Source organism: Podarcis pityusensis (genome assembly GCF_964106645.2).
Source record: "Podarcis pityusensis genome assembly, chromosome: 15".
Taxonomy (NCBI): domain Eukaryota; kingdom Metazoa; phylum Chordata; class Lepidosauria; order Squamata; family Lacertidae; genus Podarcis; species Podarcis pityusensis.
In genome coordinates this window covers 8,414,500-8,433,887 of record NC_138040.1, presented here as the reverse complement: position 1 = coordinate 8,433,887, position 19,388 = coordinate 8,414,500, and the positions used below count along the sequence as shown (strand labels likewise).

The following is a 19,388-nucleotide window of genomic DNA, read 5'->3' as shown; positions in this document are numbered from 1 at the left end:
TTCATATACCTGATCGACTGTAATGAGGGAGAGATCCTCAAATGGAGTCTGCTCTTCGTCTTCCATGCTAGGGGAGAGGACATCAAAGCGATTGTGTATTTCTAAACAATCAGAGCGAACCCTGGGCCTCCTACTTCTTTGAGTCACGTTTCTCCATATATCTGGCTCCTGTGCTGGTGAACTAGCCTCCTTCTCAGGGGAGTCCCCTGTCTCCTCCTTGGTGGAGACGGTGTGCTCTGTTGCTTCCAAGAAGAGCTCCAGCTCTCTAATTCTTTGGAGCGTAGCTACACGTTTCTCCAGTAGCTGGACTTTGTCTTCTAAGAGGGCAATCAACATGCAATTGCTGCAGGTAAAGCTCCCTGCAACCTTTGGCAAGATGGCAAACATTGCGCAGGAACCGCAGGCGATTGCAGCTGTTCCCTCCCCCTCCATCTTGAGAACGTGTCGTTGGAGGTGGCTACAGATGAATTTTAACAGGGAGAAATGTAAAGTATTGCACTTGGGCAAGAAAAATGAGAGGCACAAATACAAGATGGGGGACACCTGGCTTGAGAGCAGTACATGTGAAAAGGATTTAGGAGTCTTGGTTGACCACAAACTTGACATGAGCCAAGCAGCTAAAAAAGCCAATGCAATTCTGGGCTGCATCAATAGGAGTATAGTATCTAGATCAAGGGAAGTAATAGTGCCACTGTAGTCTGCTCTGGTCAGATCTCACCTGGAGTACTGTGTCCAGTTCTGGGCACCACAGTTCAAGAAGTACACTGACAAACTGGACCGTGTCCAGAGGAGGGCAACCAAAATGGTCCAAGGCCTGGAAACGATGCCTTATGAGGAACAGCTAAGGGAGCTGGGCATGTTTAGCCTGGAGAAGAGGAGGTTAAGGGGTGATATGATAGCTATGTTCAAATATATAAAAGGATGTCACATAGAGGAGGGAGAAAGGTTGTTTTCTGCTGCTCCAGAGAAACGGACACGGAGCAATGGATCCCAACTACAAGAAAGAAGATTCCACCTAAACATTAGGAAGAACTTCCTGACAGTAAGAGCTGTTCGACAGTGGAATTTGCTGCCAAGGAGTGTGGTGGAGTCTCCTTCTTTGGAGGTCTTTAAGCAGAGGCTTGACAACCATATGTCAGGAGTGCTCTGATGGTGTTTCCTGCTTGGCAGGGGGTTGGACTCGATGGCCCTTGTGGTCTCTTCCAACTCTATGATTCTATGATTCTATGATTCTAGCTTGCTTAGTGCAGGAACTCTGCGAAGTGGATTGTCTGCCGACACGTGTTTTCGAGGACAATCAACCATGCCTTCGTTTGGCCGAAACGGGTCAATTCAAGGCCAGAACTAAACACCTAGACATTTGCTTTCAGAATGTGTGCCAGAGTGTTCAGGAGGGATTAGTTGCGCTGAGGTACTGTCCCTCTGCCAAGAACCTAGCTGATGGGTTCACGAAGCCACTCTCCTTCCAAAGACATGGAGAGTTTTGCGAAGGTCTGGGTTTGGGACGACCAAGGGTCGATTCTCCCCTCAGGCGCGAGACAAGAGGGGGTGTTGGGTGTAGTGAAGGGTTAACCTTCTATGCCTCGAACCTGAGAGGTGGGGCTTACAAGGGAAGTAAGCCAGGACTTGACGAAAGCAGCTTTGTATGCTGTGAGCTGAGTGGAAATCGAAAGCAGTCTGTTCAGATGCTGCAAGCAGAGAAAGAAGATGCAGCTTAACTCGGATGGCTGTTGGAGATTGTAAATACGTTATTTTGTTCCAATAAAGAGATATTAGGACAGAAGCAACGTTTGGGACTGATTTACTGCTCTTTCGACACATGACCGCTGTGCAACTTTGCTAATTGCTAATTGCTTTACGACCTGCAGAGGCTCGCAGGGGGAAGCGTGCTGGACGCCGAACAATAAAGCAATAAACTATCCAATATAGCTTAAGGGTGCTGGGAATTGTAGCTCTGTGAGGGAGAAAGCACAGTTAAAACAAATCCACTTCTATAAACAACAATGGGCTTTTTGCAGTTTGGAAAGTTACAGGGAAAAGCATTGAAAAGTGCGGGGTGAGTAGTTGGCCCAACAAGAAGATGTGTAAATACCCCGTAAGTAAATCAGGCTGAATGCTTTCCATACTCTATAAATAAATCAGAATGGCTGCTGAATAAAAACCGGACATAGTCTCACCACTGTGTAAGCCTTGCACAAGCAAACCAGGATAAACACGGGCATAAGCAGGTGATATGGAGATGCCCTAAATTGCTTGTTGTCTTGCAGAACAGCTGCATTCGGGTTGAGTTGGGTGTTGCTGCTGAGATCTTGCTAAGTTCCTCCCTCCCAGTAATACATAATGTTCTTTGTGAAAAAGAAGGAAAGAAAGAAAGAAATCTATTTAGGAAATAACATGTGGCTTGAGTGCACTTTACGTGGAGCTCGGCAAAACACCCACGATACCTTTTAGCAGAGAGTTACCTTGTGGTGAAATCATAATATTTAACGTGCAATTACTCAACTTGATCTGTTTTAACACAGGTAACGGAAATGCTCCTTTGAGCAGCTTTAGAGCACCGGGATTTGGAGAGCTGGGACGCTAATTGTTTTCAGAGGAAGAAAGCTTTTTATTATCGATGATTTCCCCTCAAAGGCTGCCTCCCACACACCTACAGAGTGCCTTTTTTTCGGTCTGTGGTACATAATACCATGAGACAGAGCAGCAGGTCTGGTGCCGTGATGTGATTATATGGAGAAATTAGTTGTGAACGGAGATTTAATAATGGGATTTGAACCCAAACCTGCCCAGCCTAGCTGCTATGCCCCGGTGGGTCCCCAGCCTTATGCATGAGATGGACAAATATTTTCTTGGCTGCCTCTCCTGTGACTGCAACAGCAGCATTTTTATTTACTTTACCATGATAGTATCTACTATGCTAGAAAGCTGTGTTATGCCAAGTCAGGCCATTGGTGCATCTTGGTTTGCAGACCTTTTCCAATGCAGACCTTTACCAATGCAGGCCATTGGTACTGCCTGCACTGACTGGCAGCAGCTCTCCAGGGTTTCAGGCAAGGGCCTTATGTCCTCTGAAATGTGTTCATGGGAGTGGTGCTCCTGGATTGATTCTGTTTTATTATGTGTTTTGTGCTCTCATGTTGTATTTTTATGTCGTGAACCGCCCTCGGATCAAAGGCGGTACTGTAGTACCTTGGTTCTCAAACGTAATCTGTTCCGGAAGTCCGTTCCAAAACCAAGGCTCGCTTTCCTATAGAAAGTAATGCAAAATGGATTAATCCGTTCTAGACTTTTGAAAACAACCCCTAAAACAGCAATTTAACATGTGTTTTTTACTATCTAATAAACAATGTACTGCAGTCACACAATCAAATCAATCAGTAGCTGAACTGGGTTCCACACAGTCAAAACAAAAAGAGCTGCGAAAACAAAAACGCAAAATAAATAGCAAAAACAGACAGACCTCAGCGTAACACTCGAAACAGAAGCGTAACACTCAAAACAGAGCACATTAGGCTTCCGAGAAAAGGTCTGCAAACCAGAACACTTACTTCCGGGTTTGCAGTGCTTGCAGGTAAGTTGTTTGAGTACCAAGGTGTTTGAGAACCAAGGTGCCACTGTATACACATTTCATAAATAAAAATAAAACGGGCCACTGTCTTGACCCTTGTGTATAATCCCAGGCACAGAACAGGCGTTTTGGAGGATGAAGGGACACAGGCAGTTCGTTTCTCCATCTGTTTTTGGAAGCTCCAAAACCACCACAAAGGGCAGGGGAAGAAGCATGTTCTGCTCGGCGTCTGTTCCCGCAGTCTGGATTTCATGCTTCGTGTGCAATCTGGGCTTCCTTGGTACAGTACGGGGGGGGGGGGGGGAGAGATGCCTCATTAGAGCAAAATAGCTCATTTGCAGCCAACTAGACAGCCTACGTGGGCAGCAGCACTTTAAAGCCTTTTGTTCGCTCTGGATGGGGCGTGAGTAACTGGGATGGTCACATGGAGTTCCCCGCCACCATCTCCCCCTTCCTCCTCCTTCCCACCCGTTCTGCAAAAAGTTCTAGACAAGCTTTCAAGAAACAGCTGCCACCCAGTCACAGAGACTTTTGAACTCGTATTTGTTCGGAACATTTATACCTTGCTCTTCAGCCAGGAAAGGCTACCGCAGCACCTCACGCAGAGCCATAAAAGCTCAGTCTCTGCCCCTCGGGCTTTCAATAAAGAAGGGCAGGGAACAAAAGAGAAACGGGGCGAGGAAGGAAGAGAAGAGATGGGAAAGGCAAACTCAGACACCACATGATTGATGTCAAGGCCGGGTTTGGTACTCTTGAGGCATGCACGAGATCTCCTGGAAGCTGCAGGGAAAAGGGGAGCTGTGCACTTCTGTTTGGAATAATCTGGAGATTTTTAGCTTTTGTTGTTGTTGTTGTTTAGTCGTTTAGTTGTGCCCGACTCTTCGCGACTCCATGGACCAGAGCACGCCAGGCACTCCTGTCTTCCACTGCCTCCCGCAGCTTAGTCAAACTCATGCTGGTAGCTTCGAGAACACTGTCCAACCATCCCGTCCTCTGTCGTCCCCGTTTCCTTGTGCCCTCCATCTTTCCCAACAGCAGGGGCTTTTCCAGGGAGTCTTCTCTTCTCATGAGGTGGCCAAAGTATTGGAGCCTCAGCTTCAGGATCTGTCCTTCCAGTGAGCACTCAGGGCTGATTTCCTTCAGAATGGATCGGTTTGATCTTCTTGCAGTCCATGGGACTCTCAAGAGTCTCCTCCAGCACCATAATTCAAAAGCATCAATTCTTCGGCGATCAGCCTTCTTTATGGTCCATCTCTCACTTCCATACATCACTACTGGGAAAACCATAGCTTTAACTATACGGACCTTATTTTTTTAAACTTTTTTTTAGCTTTGCCTTCCTCTAAACCAGATGTGGCCGGACTCTGGTTCCCATCATCCGTGACCACTGCCCATGCCGACTGGAAGTGATGGGAACACCTGGAGGGCCACAGGGTTTGCCACCCTGGTTCTAAAGTGGTGTGCTCAGTAGTTTGGCAATAATACTGTTACAGAAGTTGGGTGCCACCTCCATTGTCTGCCGAGTGGTAGCAAGATTGCAAGGGGTTCCAGGTGGTGGGCAGTGAAAATTTTCGTAGGGGAACAGTTAGGGTCAGAGGCGCCAGCTTCCGAGTGTGATTGGGGGAGCCAACATTGCGATGCCTCTCCCTAACCCACCCCCTTGGCCATCCTCTGTCCAAGGGTTCCTCTGTTATGGGCCCTCAACACTTCTTGTCATGTTAACATCTCTTTCCCAGGTGAAGTCCTAGCTTTGAAAGGAAGCTTAGCCAGTATTTTTACACTGGCCTGCAATCTTCTCTTTAACATATTCCAAGGAAGGAAGGAAGGAAGGAAGGAAGGAAGGAAGGAAGGAAGATGTATTAAACAAGATTACATACAAAAATGTGTTAATTGAGGAAAAATTGCACTACAATGAGGATTGGTGGATTTTGTTTGTTTGTTTGTTTGTTTGTTTGTTTAATTACAAACTGGTGTGGAAACATGGAGAACTGAATTTAAGACTGGACAAATGAGAAACTGAAATGGATTTGCCTGTCTCTACGGACTGTCACAAGTTGGCAGGGCATTAAATGGTCATTTCATACCGACTCTTCCCACCCACCTAAAAAAGGAGGTTTTGATGACGAGGCAGGAGGGGATTTAAGCTGAGGGGAGATTACAATTGGCATTTCTTCCCAGTGTCCCCTTTAAGTGTATGCGGTAGCTAAACTTTGCTGAAATTTAAAGACTAAGTGTTCACCTAGGATTAAGAGGTCAGCTCCCCTGCCGTGCTTAAGCCACTTACAAGGGCCATGAACTTGCAGGTTAAAAAAGGCATGTTGGACAGACTGGAAGGTAGAAAGTGAGGAGATGATGAAAGGAAATAGATGCCTCTGGGGTCAGCCTAAGAGAAGCATTACGTCCCTGCTTTCAGCTTCAGTATCCTTGTGGAGAAAGAAAAGTACTTGCATTGATACTGTAAAAGACAGAGCTTTTCCCTCGCATTATTTTCAAGTTTTGTTATCAGTTTCACTTGTGCAGCAAAAGGCTAGATATGCTGAAAATCTGGTGGTGATATACACACTGAAGCACTAGAAGGGAAGAAGACACACAGGTTTCCAGTCAAAGTAATTGGGCACCCATGCTCCTACTCTCAGTCCCTCTTTGCACCTGCACAAGTTCCAGAGCAGACATTCTGCTGTGTTTTAAATCAATGTGTAGAATCATAGAATTGGAAGGAGCCACAAAAGGTCATTTAGTCCAACCGCTTCAATGCGGGAATCTTTTGTCCAACACAGGGCTCGAACCCACAACCCTGAGATCAAGAGTCTCATGCTCTACCAACTGAGCTATTGCAGCAGCTCCTGCAGCTTCCTGCTAAAACGCTGCAACGTTTCATGCATCAGATGGTGGGCTCTGCTTCGTTAGAGGTTTTTATATAGAGGTTGGATGGGCACCTGCCAATAATCAGTTAGCTATCATTCTTGCTGTCAGCCCCAGGGGGTTGGGCGAGATGACCCTTGGAGTCCCTTCCTGTCCTGTAGTTCTATGACTAGATGAAACATTCCACAGTTGGTTTTGTGTGGTGGTTGCAAAGGTGCGCATCTTTCAAAATGTGCACATTATCCAAATTTTGCAGTTCTCAAACCCAGTTTTGTGCATGCACCAGGGGAAAGTATTCCTATAAAAGTGAACAGTAAAAGATATAACGCAAACATGCATTGTATTAAGGGAAATTGCTTTGCAAAAATGGGTCTGTTAGGCAAGACTGTAGAGGAGGGTTAGAATGTCAGACTGGGGCCTGGGAAAACAGAGTTCCAATCCTCACTCTGCCCTGAAGCTCTCAACTGGGTGACCTTGGGCCAGTCACACTGCCTGCCAGCCTCACAGGGTTCTTGTGGGGGTTAAGCGCGTGGAGGATGACCATGTACGTGCCGTGTTGAGATCCTTGGAGGAAAAGGTGGAGACATACATGCAATAAATAAGTAGACAGATAAATACTAAAAAAAATTGCACCAAAATGCTGTTACATTTTCATGAGAGCCAGTGTGGTGTAGTGGTTAAGAGCGGTAGACTCGTAATCTGGTGAACCAGGTTCGATTCCCCGCTCCTCCACATGCAGCTGCTGGGTGACCTTGGGCCAGTTACACTTCTCTGAAGTCTCTCAGCCCCACTCACCTCACAGAGTGTTTGTTGTGGGGGAGGAAGGGAAAGGAGATTGTTAGCCGCTTTGAGACTCCTTCGGGTAGTGATAAAGCGGGATATCAAATCCAAACTTTTCTTCTTCTTCTTCATGAGGACTTAAAAAAAATAATACTGCAAGCTGATGTGGAAATGTGGAGAGAAGACCTTAAGAGTGGAACAATGGGAAAGTGAGAGAAAGCAAAGTTGGCAGATTCGCTCATCCCGAGCTGAACTGAACTCCCATCATCCCTGACTGTTGGGCCAAGCTGGGGGTGGCGAGAGTCTGTTCCCCAACCCTCGTCTGGGGCGGGAATACCCAGAAGCCACCTTTCCAAGAAGGCTAGCCAGGTGCTAGAGTTTCCCCTTTAACAAGGTGACAAGTTTATATTTCCTTTTCAATCTGATGCAGATTTTGTTGTGTCTCCCACTCTTGCTGCTGCTCCCTGATTTCCTTCTGGAATTAATTACAGTGCTTTGGGGTTGGGGGAGAGAGAGCATTGTCCGTCCCCTTCACGGCATGCTAGATATTTTTTTTCCCATGGGAAAGTTGAAAGTAGGATAAAACCTTTAAGGCTGAGCGACATTAAAAAACAACAGAAGATTCCACGGGATAAATTTCGATTATGCTGCAGCCGGCCTGGGCGGTTCTACCCTGAGGGCCTGCTCAGCCAGGCATTCCACAACCTTTTTTAGACATAATGGTCAGCAGGATTTTTCTTCTTTGGAGGCGGCTGTTGCTGCTGAAGGGAAGAAAGGTTTGTTCTTCTTCGAGCAAGGAGGGAGCCAGCCAGCTGAAGGCAACCCTGGTGGGGAAAGTGGGCCTGAAACGCAGCCCTGGCTTGCCCTGATGACCTGATCACCTGGCGCCATGCCATAAACCGCAGGCCAGTTTTGGCTCCTTTCCCGGACCAATCTCCTTGAGTTGGAGCTCCCGCTTCTGCCGGCGACAATGCAAAGCCTGTCATGAGAACAGAAGGAGAGCTCTGCAGGATGAGGCCAAAGGCCCATCTAGTCCAGCCCTCTGTGGTCAACCAGACGTCCATGTGAAACTCACAAGTGGGACATGGGAGCGACAACCGAATATCCACTTGTGGTTCAGCTGGTACAGAGCCACTGATAGCTCAAGGGGCAAAGACATTTGAGGACTTTATCTCACCCACTTCAGCCCTGAGAACAGAATTGTAGAGTTGGAAGGGACCCTGAGAGTCATCTAGTCCAACCCCCGCAATCCTGCCCACAGCCGTCCCTGGGAGGGTTCAAATCACCAACCTTCTAATTAAGAGCCTGATCCCTCCTGTTGCCCTTTCTCTTCCACAACCATTTCTGTTCCTCTTGCCCATTCACATGTGCCTCCAATTTCTCCTGCTGTCCCTCTTCTCCTGTCATTTCCACAGACACCGATTCCTCTTGCTCATGCAGGCAGACCTCTTTCATCTCCTCCTGCACCTTCTGGCACACAGGGAGTGAAGAGATCTCGAAGCAGCAGCTTTTCATCTCCATCCTTCGGTTTGTTTTCCTCTGAGGCACGTTCCTCATGCGCCCTGTCTTCCACAGTAGGCTCCCAGGGAGAGGGAAAATCAGTTGGCAGCAGCTCCTCAGTGCTTTTAGGAAACCCGCATTCCCCTCCCAGAGCTACAGTTTCTTTAGCGAAAGAACAATCAGTCCCTTTTCACAGGGAACTCTGGGAATTATAGCTCTGGAAGGAGAATAAGGATCTTCTAGCAGTGGTCTAAACTACAGAGCCTAGGGCTTGCTGATCAGAAGGTCGGCGGTTTGAATCTCCGCGACGGGGTGAGCTCCCATTGCTCGGTCCCAGCTCCTGCCAACCTAGCAGTTCGAAAGCACATCAAAGTGCAAGTAGATAAAAAGGAACCATTCCGGTGGGAAGGTAAACGGCGTTTCCGTGCGCTTAGTCATGCTGGCCACATGACCTGGAAGCTGTACGCCGGCTCCCTCAGCCAATAAAACGAGATGAGCGCCGCAACCCCAGAGTTGTCCACGACTGGACCTAATGGTCAGGGGCCCCTTTACCTTTACCTAGCAATACCCTTAACAAACTACGACGCACCCTACTGGCCCAGGTTTAGCCTTTCCATAAAATATGCAAAACACTTTGTACAAAATATTTGATTATGCTATTGGCAATGGCAGCCAGACTAAAAGTTGCACACCATTGGAGATCATCTCATACCAATTTTTCTCCGGCTGGATGCTAGAACAAGGTTGACAAATGGCAGTGGTTGAGAAACTTATAGAACGTAGCAGACAAATTGGGGGACTTAAATGTAAGCCATACTTTTCAGTCACATTTACGGAATTTGTCTTATGTCCACAAGGAGCCTCCCTCCCTCCTGAATCCCATCGTCCTTTGTGATCTGACATTTTTCCCAAACACGTTTGTCCTTTAGAATGAGCTTCTTAAACGCTTAGGTTCTAAGCCACTACCTAAACATCATTACTCGCCTCTTCCCTAAGGTGACACTTTACCTCCCTCCCTGAATCTTAGAATCATAGAACCATGGAATTGTACAGTTGGAAGAAACCACGGGGGGGGGGTCATTTAGTCCAATCCCCTACAATGCAGATTTTTTTGCCAAACATGAGGCTCAAACTCAGGACCCTGAGATTGAGTCTCATGGCTTACCGACTGAACTCTTTCCTTATCATGCCTATCAAGAAAAAGAAGCAGGCAACCTTCATTTATCCGTAGTTATTATTTTGCTCCATCCTGTTTAATTTCAATGGTGTAATGTTGGAAAGTGTCAATCACTTCTCCTACCTGGGCAGTTATTTTTCCACAAGGGCTGACACAGATGCCGAAATCCAGCATCGCCTGAGCTCTGCAAGTGCAGCTTTATCCCAATTGAAGTGCAAGATATTTGAGGACCGGGACATTCGCAGGGAAACCAAAATACTTGTTTACGAAGCTATTGTACTACCAACCTTTCTGTGTGCTTGTGAAACAGGAGTGCTTATAAACGCCATCTCCAACTCTTCGAAAGATTCCATCAACAGTGTCTCCAAAAAGGTTTACACATCACTGGGAAGACAAGTACCAGAGTACTGGAAGAAGCAAAGATCACCAGTGTTGAAGCAATGATTCTTCAACATCAACTTTGTTGGACTGATCATGTTATGCGGATGCCTGATTATCGTCTTCCAAAGCGACTACACTATTCCTAACTTAAAAATGGAAAGCGTAATGCTGGTGGTCAACAAAAGAGGTTCAAAGACTCTCTCAAGGCAAATCTGAAAAAATGTAGTATAAACACCGACAACTGGGAAACTGAAGACGCTCGAACTCAGGATGAAAGGGAGAAATGAACTAAGAGGAAGGCACGCTTGGCAAACCCTCACCATGATCAACTCCCATCCAGAAACCTATGTCCCCACTGTGGAAGGACATGTAGATCCAGAATTGGCCTCTAGAGTAAAGTCATTTACAGACTCACTGTTGAAACCATGTTCATGGAACATCTTACTCGGCTACAAGTGATCACCAAAAAAGAAGAAGAAGATTTTGCTCCATGCTGTTTAATATCCTCAAAAAAATTCTCAGTAAAAATTAAATAACAGAACAAACTATAACTCCCAGAACTCTTTGGGGGAAGCTGTGCCTGTTTAAAATGGTATCACGGTGCTTTAAACATATGGTGTGAATGTGGCTTAAATAAGCACTTACAGCAGGGTCTCCAGCTGGTTTTGGACTACAACTCCCATCATCCCTAGCTAGCAGGACCAGTGGTCAGGGATGATGGGAATTGTAGTCCAAAAACAGCTGGAGACCCAAGTCTGGGAAACCCTGATTTATATGATTGCAGTCAGGTTGCAAGGTGGCCTTTGCCGATCTGTTTCGGAGGGTGGCTTCCCACCAGCCCCAGCCAGGAGTTGTTGTCCTAAACATCTGGAAGGCACCAGCCTTGTGAGGGTTGCTTGTAGGGCTAGACTGGACCTGGAAGGAAATTCATTCTGATCCTCTGGCACCACCTACAGGCAGCAGTTTTTGGCAGAAGAGTCTTCATAAACAGGAGAGGCGGAACAGACACCCTTCTCTTGATAGCTTCGGGGCAGCCATTCCAGAGGCAGAGCTGTGTCACTGCCGGGACAGGAAATGAGCTGCTGTGTTCACTGAGAGGCAGCTCACAGCGGAACAGAAATCGGAGACAATGGCCGGAAATTGGGGTGGAAGGGGGTGGGTCAGTCTTGAAAGGAGGGCCCTTGCTATTGTCATCAAAGACCTGTTTCAAGCAAAGCAGGTCACATCATCCACTGTGCTTGCATACCCCCCAACATTCCTCAGGTGAAAATAGGGACATTTATCACTCCCCCCCAACTGACACTCCTCGACCTCCCATAACCCCCCCTCCCTGAAGCATTTCCTAACAGAAGAAGGGCGAGTGCCGCTGCTACTATACCAGCGGGACACAGCAAACATGCCCTCCACCATCTGGGGGAAAACCCAACAGTTCCAAGTTTAGTTTGTTGTTTGATACCTTTTACAAAAAGACCACACACACACACACACACACACATACACACACACCAATAAATAAATTTGAGAAAGGGGCAAGATTAGATGCAGACGCACAGAGTGATTTTTTAAAATCAAGACTCCTTTATTTTTATTTTTCAAATAAAGCTTTATTAAAACTTTTTGCATTACAATTCAAATAATAATAATAATAATAATAATAATAATAATAATAATAATAATAATACAGTGGTACCTCGGGTTAAGTACTTAATTCGTTCCGGAGGTCTGTTCTTAACCTGAAACTGTTCTTAACCTGAAGCACCACTTTAGCTAATGGGGCCTCTTGCTACCGCCATGCCACTGGAACACGATTTCTGTTCTTATCCTGAAGCAAAGTTCTTAACCTGAAGCACTATTTCTGGGTTAGCAGAGTCTGTAACCTGAAGCATATGTAACCCGAGGTACCACTGTAATAATAATAATAATAAACTAAAAATAAAAGAGAAAAGAAGAAAAGTGCTAAAATAAAACAGAGTCATCTCCTGCAATTATAGCCTAGGTTTTACAGAGGGATGGGTTACAGGTATACGGATGCATCGCATACAGAGAAGGATGTACTCTCCCATCTCTCACCTGAATTTGCCTCTTCTGCCAGCCTCTCACCCTGAGAGATCTCCGCTTCCCTGCCTCTCAGACAGGGTCTTTTTAATCAAGACTCCTTGCCCTCTGCTCTGCTCCCCCTTGCTTCCCACCCAGGGTGGCCTTGCCCTCTGCCTGCCCCTCAAAGCTGGTCCATTACACAGGGCTGGGCCTCAGTGGACAAGTGCTGGCTCATCCTCATCTCCGAGTTTGGCAGCAGCAGCGCTGGCAGGGGGGAAAGGGACATTGCGGGATCAAGTCAGAAGCCTCGGGTGGCTTTGGTAATTCCAGGACTGTCCTTGGAAAATAGGGATACTTTGAGGTTACATGTTTGGGTCTTCTTCCGGTGGACCTCCTGAAAGATAAATGTTGCAAGGCTGCGTTGCAATCATTAAACGCCAAACATCAGTGGTTCTTCATCCCTCCACCTCCCCCCAAAACTACCCAGATATAGAGCTGGTGTGGGGCAATGGTTAGAGTGTTGCACCAGAACCGGGGAGACCAGGGTTCGAATCTCTACTTGGCCAGGAAGCTCAGTCTGTGTCCACTGCCCCTCGGCCTAACCTGCCACATAGTGGGGGTTAAATGAGGAAAATCCACCTCCCTTCTTATCCTCCTTCCTCTCCAGGATCCAATGAGGCAAGGTGCCGGCCTACCCGTGAGGCAAGGTGAGTTTAATCGCCTCAGGTGGCAGGATACACTGGAGCAGCAGATCCCAATGTCAACCTCTCACACACATACCCCACTCCCTGTTCCTGAGGCAAATCTTCCCTCACCCTTTCTTCCATGGCACAATTTGGGGGTCCACTTCAAAATGTCTTGGGCTGGCCCTGACTGGGTGTCAAAAGTCAGCCTAGGGCCTGAAAGCACTGAGTACCTGCCACCTGCAATTCAGGGGCTTGCCACATAGGGGAGCATGCATATCTATGCCTGGGCACACTCAGACACAATGATCTTGTGGCGATTTTCTGCTGTCACAGTATTTCTAAATACATTATTACACCAATTAGTATTACACACTAAGGACAGAGCCAGTGTGGTGTAGTGGTTAGAGCAGCTTTTCTCAACCATGGGTCCCCAGATTTGGCTGGACTACAAATCCCATCATCCCTGGCTGTTGGGACTTTTCACTAGGAATGATGGGAGTTGTAGTCCAACAACGTTGGGCAATCCAAAATTGAGAAAGGCTCGGCTAGAGTGTTAGACTAGGACCTGGGAGACCACTGCGTACAAATCTCTGCTGGGCTATGAAACTTGCAGGTAGCTTGGGCCAGTCACAGCCTTTCAGTTGAATCTTCCTCACAGGACTTTTGTGAGATTGGAGAGAACCACCTTGAGTTCCTTGGATGAAAGAGGGGTCTCCTAACAACTCTCAGAGCCCTTAACAAACTTCAGGTCCCAGGATTATTTAGATGGAAGACACAGCTAGTTAAAGGGGCAGTGCAGATGGGGCTCTGGCAACTTTAGGAGCAGCAATAATAGTTTCGGTAGCTGGAATTGGGGCCCCTCCTTTGCCAGCCTGCTGGGAACAGGCCAGCAAAGCGGGGAACAGGTCTTGAAGGACTTGCTGGTGAGAGGGTCTCCGGCTGGGACCAATGGGAGTTGGAGTCCAGCAATACCCGGAGGTCCACAGATGGTCCCAATCCCTGTCCTGGTCATAATACTAAGCCAAACCTTAGCTTAGTTCTAGGTAGCACAGCAGCAGCAGGGCTGAGGGAAGCACCTGCATGGTTTGCTCACTTGCACTAAGCCATTTTTTTTACTTAGCACAGGTGTGGGAAACCCGATGTTGCTGAACTACAACTCCCATTGGCCATGCTTGCTGCAGTTGAAGAGAACTGTAGTTCGGCAACATCTGGAAGGCCCAATGGTTCCCCCACACCTGGCTTATCATTATGGGATGCCTGGGCCTTTGTAAATAACAAACTGCTACAATTATACTTTCTTTGCCAAGTAGCTTCAGGTAATATTTTGTCAACATAGGTTTACCTTTTTATAAAGAGGGGAAGGCTCTACCCAGCCAATGGTTGCACAACACACAGTTGTGGTTTTGATTGAGTAACTTCCAGTGGTGAATTTAGCAACAGCAAACCCACAGGGGGAGGGAGGATAATTTGCACATGGATGGGTTGTGTTGATTTCCTGCTTTTGCTTCCCTCGGTCCCACTAACGAGCTAACCACAAATTGACAAAAACATCCTGGGTTTTATTTTTGTTTGTTTATTTCGATCTCCCCCGGAAGTGTCCCAAATCCTCTCCAATTGGGACACAGCCCCTTTCTCTGCTCCACAGTTGGAGGCAGCAACACTGAATACCGGTCACTGCGAACCACAGGACAGGAGAGTGCTCTCATGCTCGGATCCTGCTTGCAGGTTTCTCACAAGCACTTTGTTGGCCATTGTGAGACCCGGATGCTGGGCTCTAGATGGGCCACTGGCCTGATCTAATGGCCTCGCCTTGTTTGGCACATTATTAAAACTGTGGAATTAACTGCCACAAGACGCAGCGACGGCAGCCGATTTGGGTGGCTTTAAAAGAGCATTCAACAAACTCACAGAGGCTCTTCTCATGCCCCTACATGTTTTGATAGGGTGGCTGGGACACCATAACCCACCAAACTCGGCCTGTCCTCTGACAGCTGCCTTGCTTGCCTTCATCTAGACCAGAGGGTGGCCCTACCTGGGTCAGTTTCCTTCTTTTCCCAAGTCTTGGCACTCTCCTCACAGACCTCAGCAGGGAGGAAGAAGATGGGGGGCAAACCAGAGTTCATAGAAACATAGGATGATAGAGTTGGAAGGGACCCGAGGGTCATCTAGTCCAACCCCCTGCAATGCGGGAATCGAACCCACGACCCTGAGATCAAGAGTCTCGTGCTCTACCTCCTGAGCTGTCCCAGGGGTTAGTTGGCTCCTCTTGTCATGGGCTCTGCCTCCTGTGTGGTCTTATTGACTTCTGCCACACCCTTCCCAATGGGTGCCAGCCACCGCAGGTCAAATGTGATAAAATGAAGCAGCAGAGCGGCTCGTGTTGGACCTCAAGACCAAAGTCCAGGGCTCCACAGCCAGCAGGGCCCAAGCAAGTGGCTACCCAGAGAGCAGCAGGTGCTGCAGACAGTTGCAAACAGGCCCCTTGTTAGCAGCCTCGATCATCAGGGATGTGCTGGTCTCCCAAAGCTATTGAGGCATCAGATCAAGACCTGTATTTTAAAATGAGCTTAAAAAATATATTTGTAAATGTTTGTATCTTTCATGCCAGGCAGAAACCAGCTGGCTAAGTACTTTAGCAGATGTTTATCTTCTTAAACAGGGCCCCTCTGATTTATAGCATTAGCAGGAGACGAGTACCTCAAAGTTGTAAAAGGAAATTACAGGCTGGGAGCAAAGGTTACAGTGACCCTACATATTACAGAATACAATCAAGCTGCAAAAACACTAATTAAGAGTTGGTAAATAGTAAGTTTTATTGTTTAACAGAAGACTCGAGCCATATTTTCCTAAGGTTAAAGGGCAAGAGCTAATGGGGAAAGCAGCTGGCTAGGAAAGGGAGTTGTAAATTGAAGAGGTTGCTTTTGAAACTGTTTTTACTAAGTTCCTTTTTTTCTAAAAATCTGTCTATGTTATGTATGAAATATATTGGCTTAATGTAATTATGCAAAGGATTTAGAAAGTAAGAAATGTTAGATTCTTATGTTAGATTCTTATTCCATTGATGGTGTGTGAGAATGTGAACCCAAGATCTCTGTTTAGACAAAATTTAATACCATGAGCCATCTGTTTTAGCCATTTGTTTTGGAATAAAGGGGCAGCAGGGGCCAAAGGTGATCTGGTTATTACGGTGCCTTGTCAAGGCAAATGTAAGGTATATGGCTACTTGTCTGCCATTTATGGATAGAAGGAAATATAGCTCTTTGTCTCCCATAAAAGGTAATAGGAAATGGGTGTATCTTTTATGATTGGTTCTAGCAAACAGCCAATAGGAATTTCAACCAGGCTGATTGGACAGAAGCAGCCAAAGGAGGAGCAAGGGGGCTGGGCTGAGGAAATATAAGTGCTGGCCATCAGGGCTGGAGTGGGCAGAGCTTTGGTAACCATATACCACTGTGTCTCTCATTTATTTGTCTGACAAATAAATTATTATTTTAATTTCTCTATTGCTGCGTTGAATATTTCATTCCAGCTAAGCGTTAACCACAAGCAGGGTGCTACACTATTGCTCATTTCCAGAGCATATTCCTGCCCCTCATTCCCTCTTTCTTTTCTGCACACCAGCAGCTTTTGAGGTGACCTTTTAAACCATAATAAATGCTGTTCATCACCTCGAAATGTTGATGTGGCAGGGGGAGAAGTAGGAATCTGTTAACAATGCAAATATGGCATTCTGCTCATGAGAAACTAATGCAGGCTAAGGCTTTCAGTGATGCATAGATGGACAGCTGTTGTGAGGGGAGGGGGATATCTGCCCTCTTAAACAAATGCCTCCAAACTTCCTCAGTTGTTCCCAGATTTCAAACTTCACACCAGCATTTCAAAATGGCCTCCGTTATCACCACTTACATTCCAGTGGTTAGACAAGGCCAGCCTTGCTGATAACATTTCCATGGCCTCTCAGTGAGGTCCTGATTACTTATCTAAAGGTAAATGTAAATGAGCCCGCCAGTCTGGGAGGTATAGGAAGACTGCCTAACTAAACCCACTGTCAAAACTATCTGCTGACGGGGTCTGCAGGGATTTAACCAGGATTCATGAGTGCAGGCTGGGACCTGGCATAGTAAGCTAGCAACCAGCAACTTTTGGCTTCTCTCCAATTTCCCATTTTTGCTATTCACTACAGCTTCTCCGAAATTAAAAATTGGTGTGTGCGAGCTTGCTTTTTTCCTCCTCTCTCCCAGCACGTTTTCCTTTTGTGTCATGTCTCTTAGATTATGAGCTTGAGGGCACAGCAATTTTTGGCTCCTCTCCATGCCTACTGTTCATTCCAGCTACCTCCTTGACTCTCATGATAAGCAAACTCATATATTGTGGGTTTGATCTGCTTCTCTCTGGGTACAGAATCTGGGTTGCTTTGCTGCATAAAGTTAACATCCTGCCCCTTTCTTCAAGTTTAGGCAGCCCTGATGATGATGACATCGCTCCTCAAGGAGTCATCCCAGGTCAAGTCACTTTAGGCTGTGTATACACCATATATTTAAAGTGCATTCCTTCCATCCACCCCAAGAATACTGGGAACTGTAGTTTAAGGGCGCCAGGGACTGTAGCTCTGGGTTTTATTTGGTTTTATTCAGAGCCGATGCACTGGAATTAATGCACCCAAGTTAATCCTGCCCATTGTTCACTATGGGTGTGATCTGAGTAGGACTAATATCGGGGGAACCCTTTGTAAGGTGTAAACTACAATTCCCAGGATTGTTTGTGCCAAGTGGTTCCTATCCTGTGCTTAATTTCTAAAGTGACAATCCCATTACTTTGGATGTCTAAGGGCTCCGTCTGTGGTGATCACTTGAGCTCTGTACATGGCCAGTGACAGTCTCACTTATTATCATTGTGCCACATGTTCCAGAGCTAAGCTTTGCTGGGGGGGGGGTAAATAAATCAAATCTGGCTTTTTAACTATGAAAAACCCTTGCCAGAGAGAACCTGCTTGTCAAAGAGAGCAGAAAGAGCAGGAAAGGAGGGGACATTAAACACGATGTCCCCAGATGCTCCTTTGCTAACTCCTTGTCATTCCTTTCAGAGCTGAATCAGATTTTATTTTCTCCCTCCTGATTTTTCCTTTTTTCCCTTTTTTATTGCATGTTTCCGCACACTTTGCAGATGGTAAAAATAACCCCACATTTGGAACATGGGTTTTGGCTAAGCTCAAAGGCACTCCCAGGACCACTCAGCACTGCAGAGGGCAAACAAACAAAAAGCCTGGCATATATTTTGCAGACTTAGCAATGCAGAGCCACTCCATGCAGAAACACACACAGGCAATTTCCACTCCGATCCGAATACACCAGCCGCTTCAGTCCAGTCCTCTGAGCAAAGCAAGATAAAAACCCAACATCTCCAAGGACAGCCTGAATTCTTCTTTGAGCTAGTTAACTCGGCTTCTTCAGAGTCTATTGTACTGGCACAGTGGGTTGCAATTGTTGCTCCAATAATAAATAATAATAATAATCAGTGCTTTTTTCTGGGGGCACTCAAGGGTACGTAGTACAGGCACCTCTTTTCTAAAAAGCGCTGGTAAGAGTCTAGGCCAGCCTTTCTCAACCTTGGGTACCCAGATTTTGTTGAACTACAACTCCCATCACCCCTAGCTAGCAAGGCCAGAGCTGAGGGATGATGGGAGTTGTAGTCCAACATCATCTGGGGACCCAAGGTTGAGAAAGGCTGGTCTAGGCCTTTTCCCCCAGGAGTCTATTCCATAGCTCTACCCTTGGGAAGTGAAATGGAGGGTGGGGGGCAACCCATTCTTCCCAGCAGGCTAACTTTCTATTGCATTTCAGCCTTCAGCAACCTGGTGCCCTCATGTTCTGGACTACAACTCCCATCATGCCCTAGTGCACATGCTCTTGCAGTGTGCTACTTGCCAACATGCTGCAGCCCTTCTTGCCTTACGCCATCTTAGGGTCCTGCTCACTTCCTATTGACAGCAAAGCTAGTCCCCCAGGCATCTGGGCACTGGCAAACCTGAAAAGCCTTGTGACCTTGTCACTCTCCCAGCACAAATGCAAAACTGGCTGTGCTCTAGTGCCCCCCACCCAGCCATTGCCTCTGAATCCAGTGTCTAGCTCCCAAATTAACTGCTTCATTAAACTTAACACCAGCTGCTTCGTAATGGGCACTGCGCCCCATGCATTTTGGAGGGAGTTTTGCAAGTAGGCCAGCTCATTGAAGTTTATAATCATTGTTTTGACTGCTTGTACTGCAACAGCTTCCAGCCACTGTTCTCAAGAAACTCGAGCAGTTGGGTCTCTTGATAGCTGGCAGGGATGCAAAGGGATAGAAATCTACCTCTACCTCCTCCCCGCCCCCCAAGCAAAGGATTGTTTTCACCCTCGCA

At 46.8% G+C, this 19,388-nt stretch overlaps 1 long non-coding RNA gene across 1 annotated transcript; it reads right to left on the bottom strand.

Moving 5' to 3' along the window:
• Nucleotides 1-11,906: 11,906 nt before the first annotated feature.
• LOC308464221 lies at nt 11,907-15,500 on the bottom strand. Its single transcript, XR_013979947.1, has 3 exons — nt 15,024-15,500; nt 12,468-14,973; nt 11,907-12,423 (listed from the first exon to the last, which is right to left on the bottom strand). It is a non-coding gene; the product is annotated as an uncharacterized lncRNA (long non-coding RNA).
• Nucleotides 15,501-19,388: the final 3,888 nt, after the last annotated feature.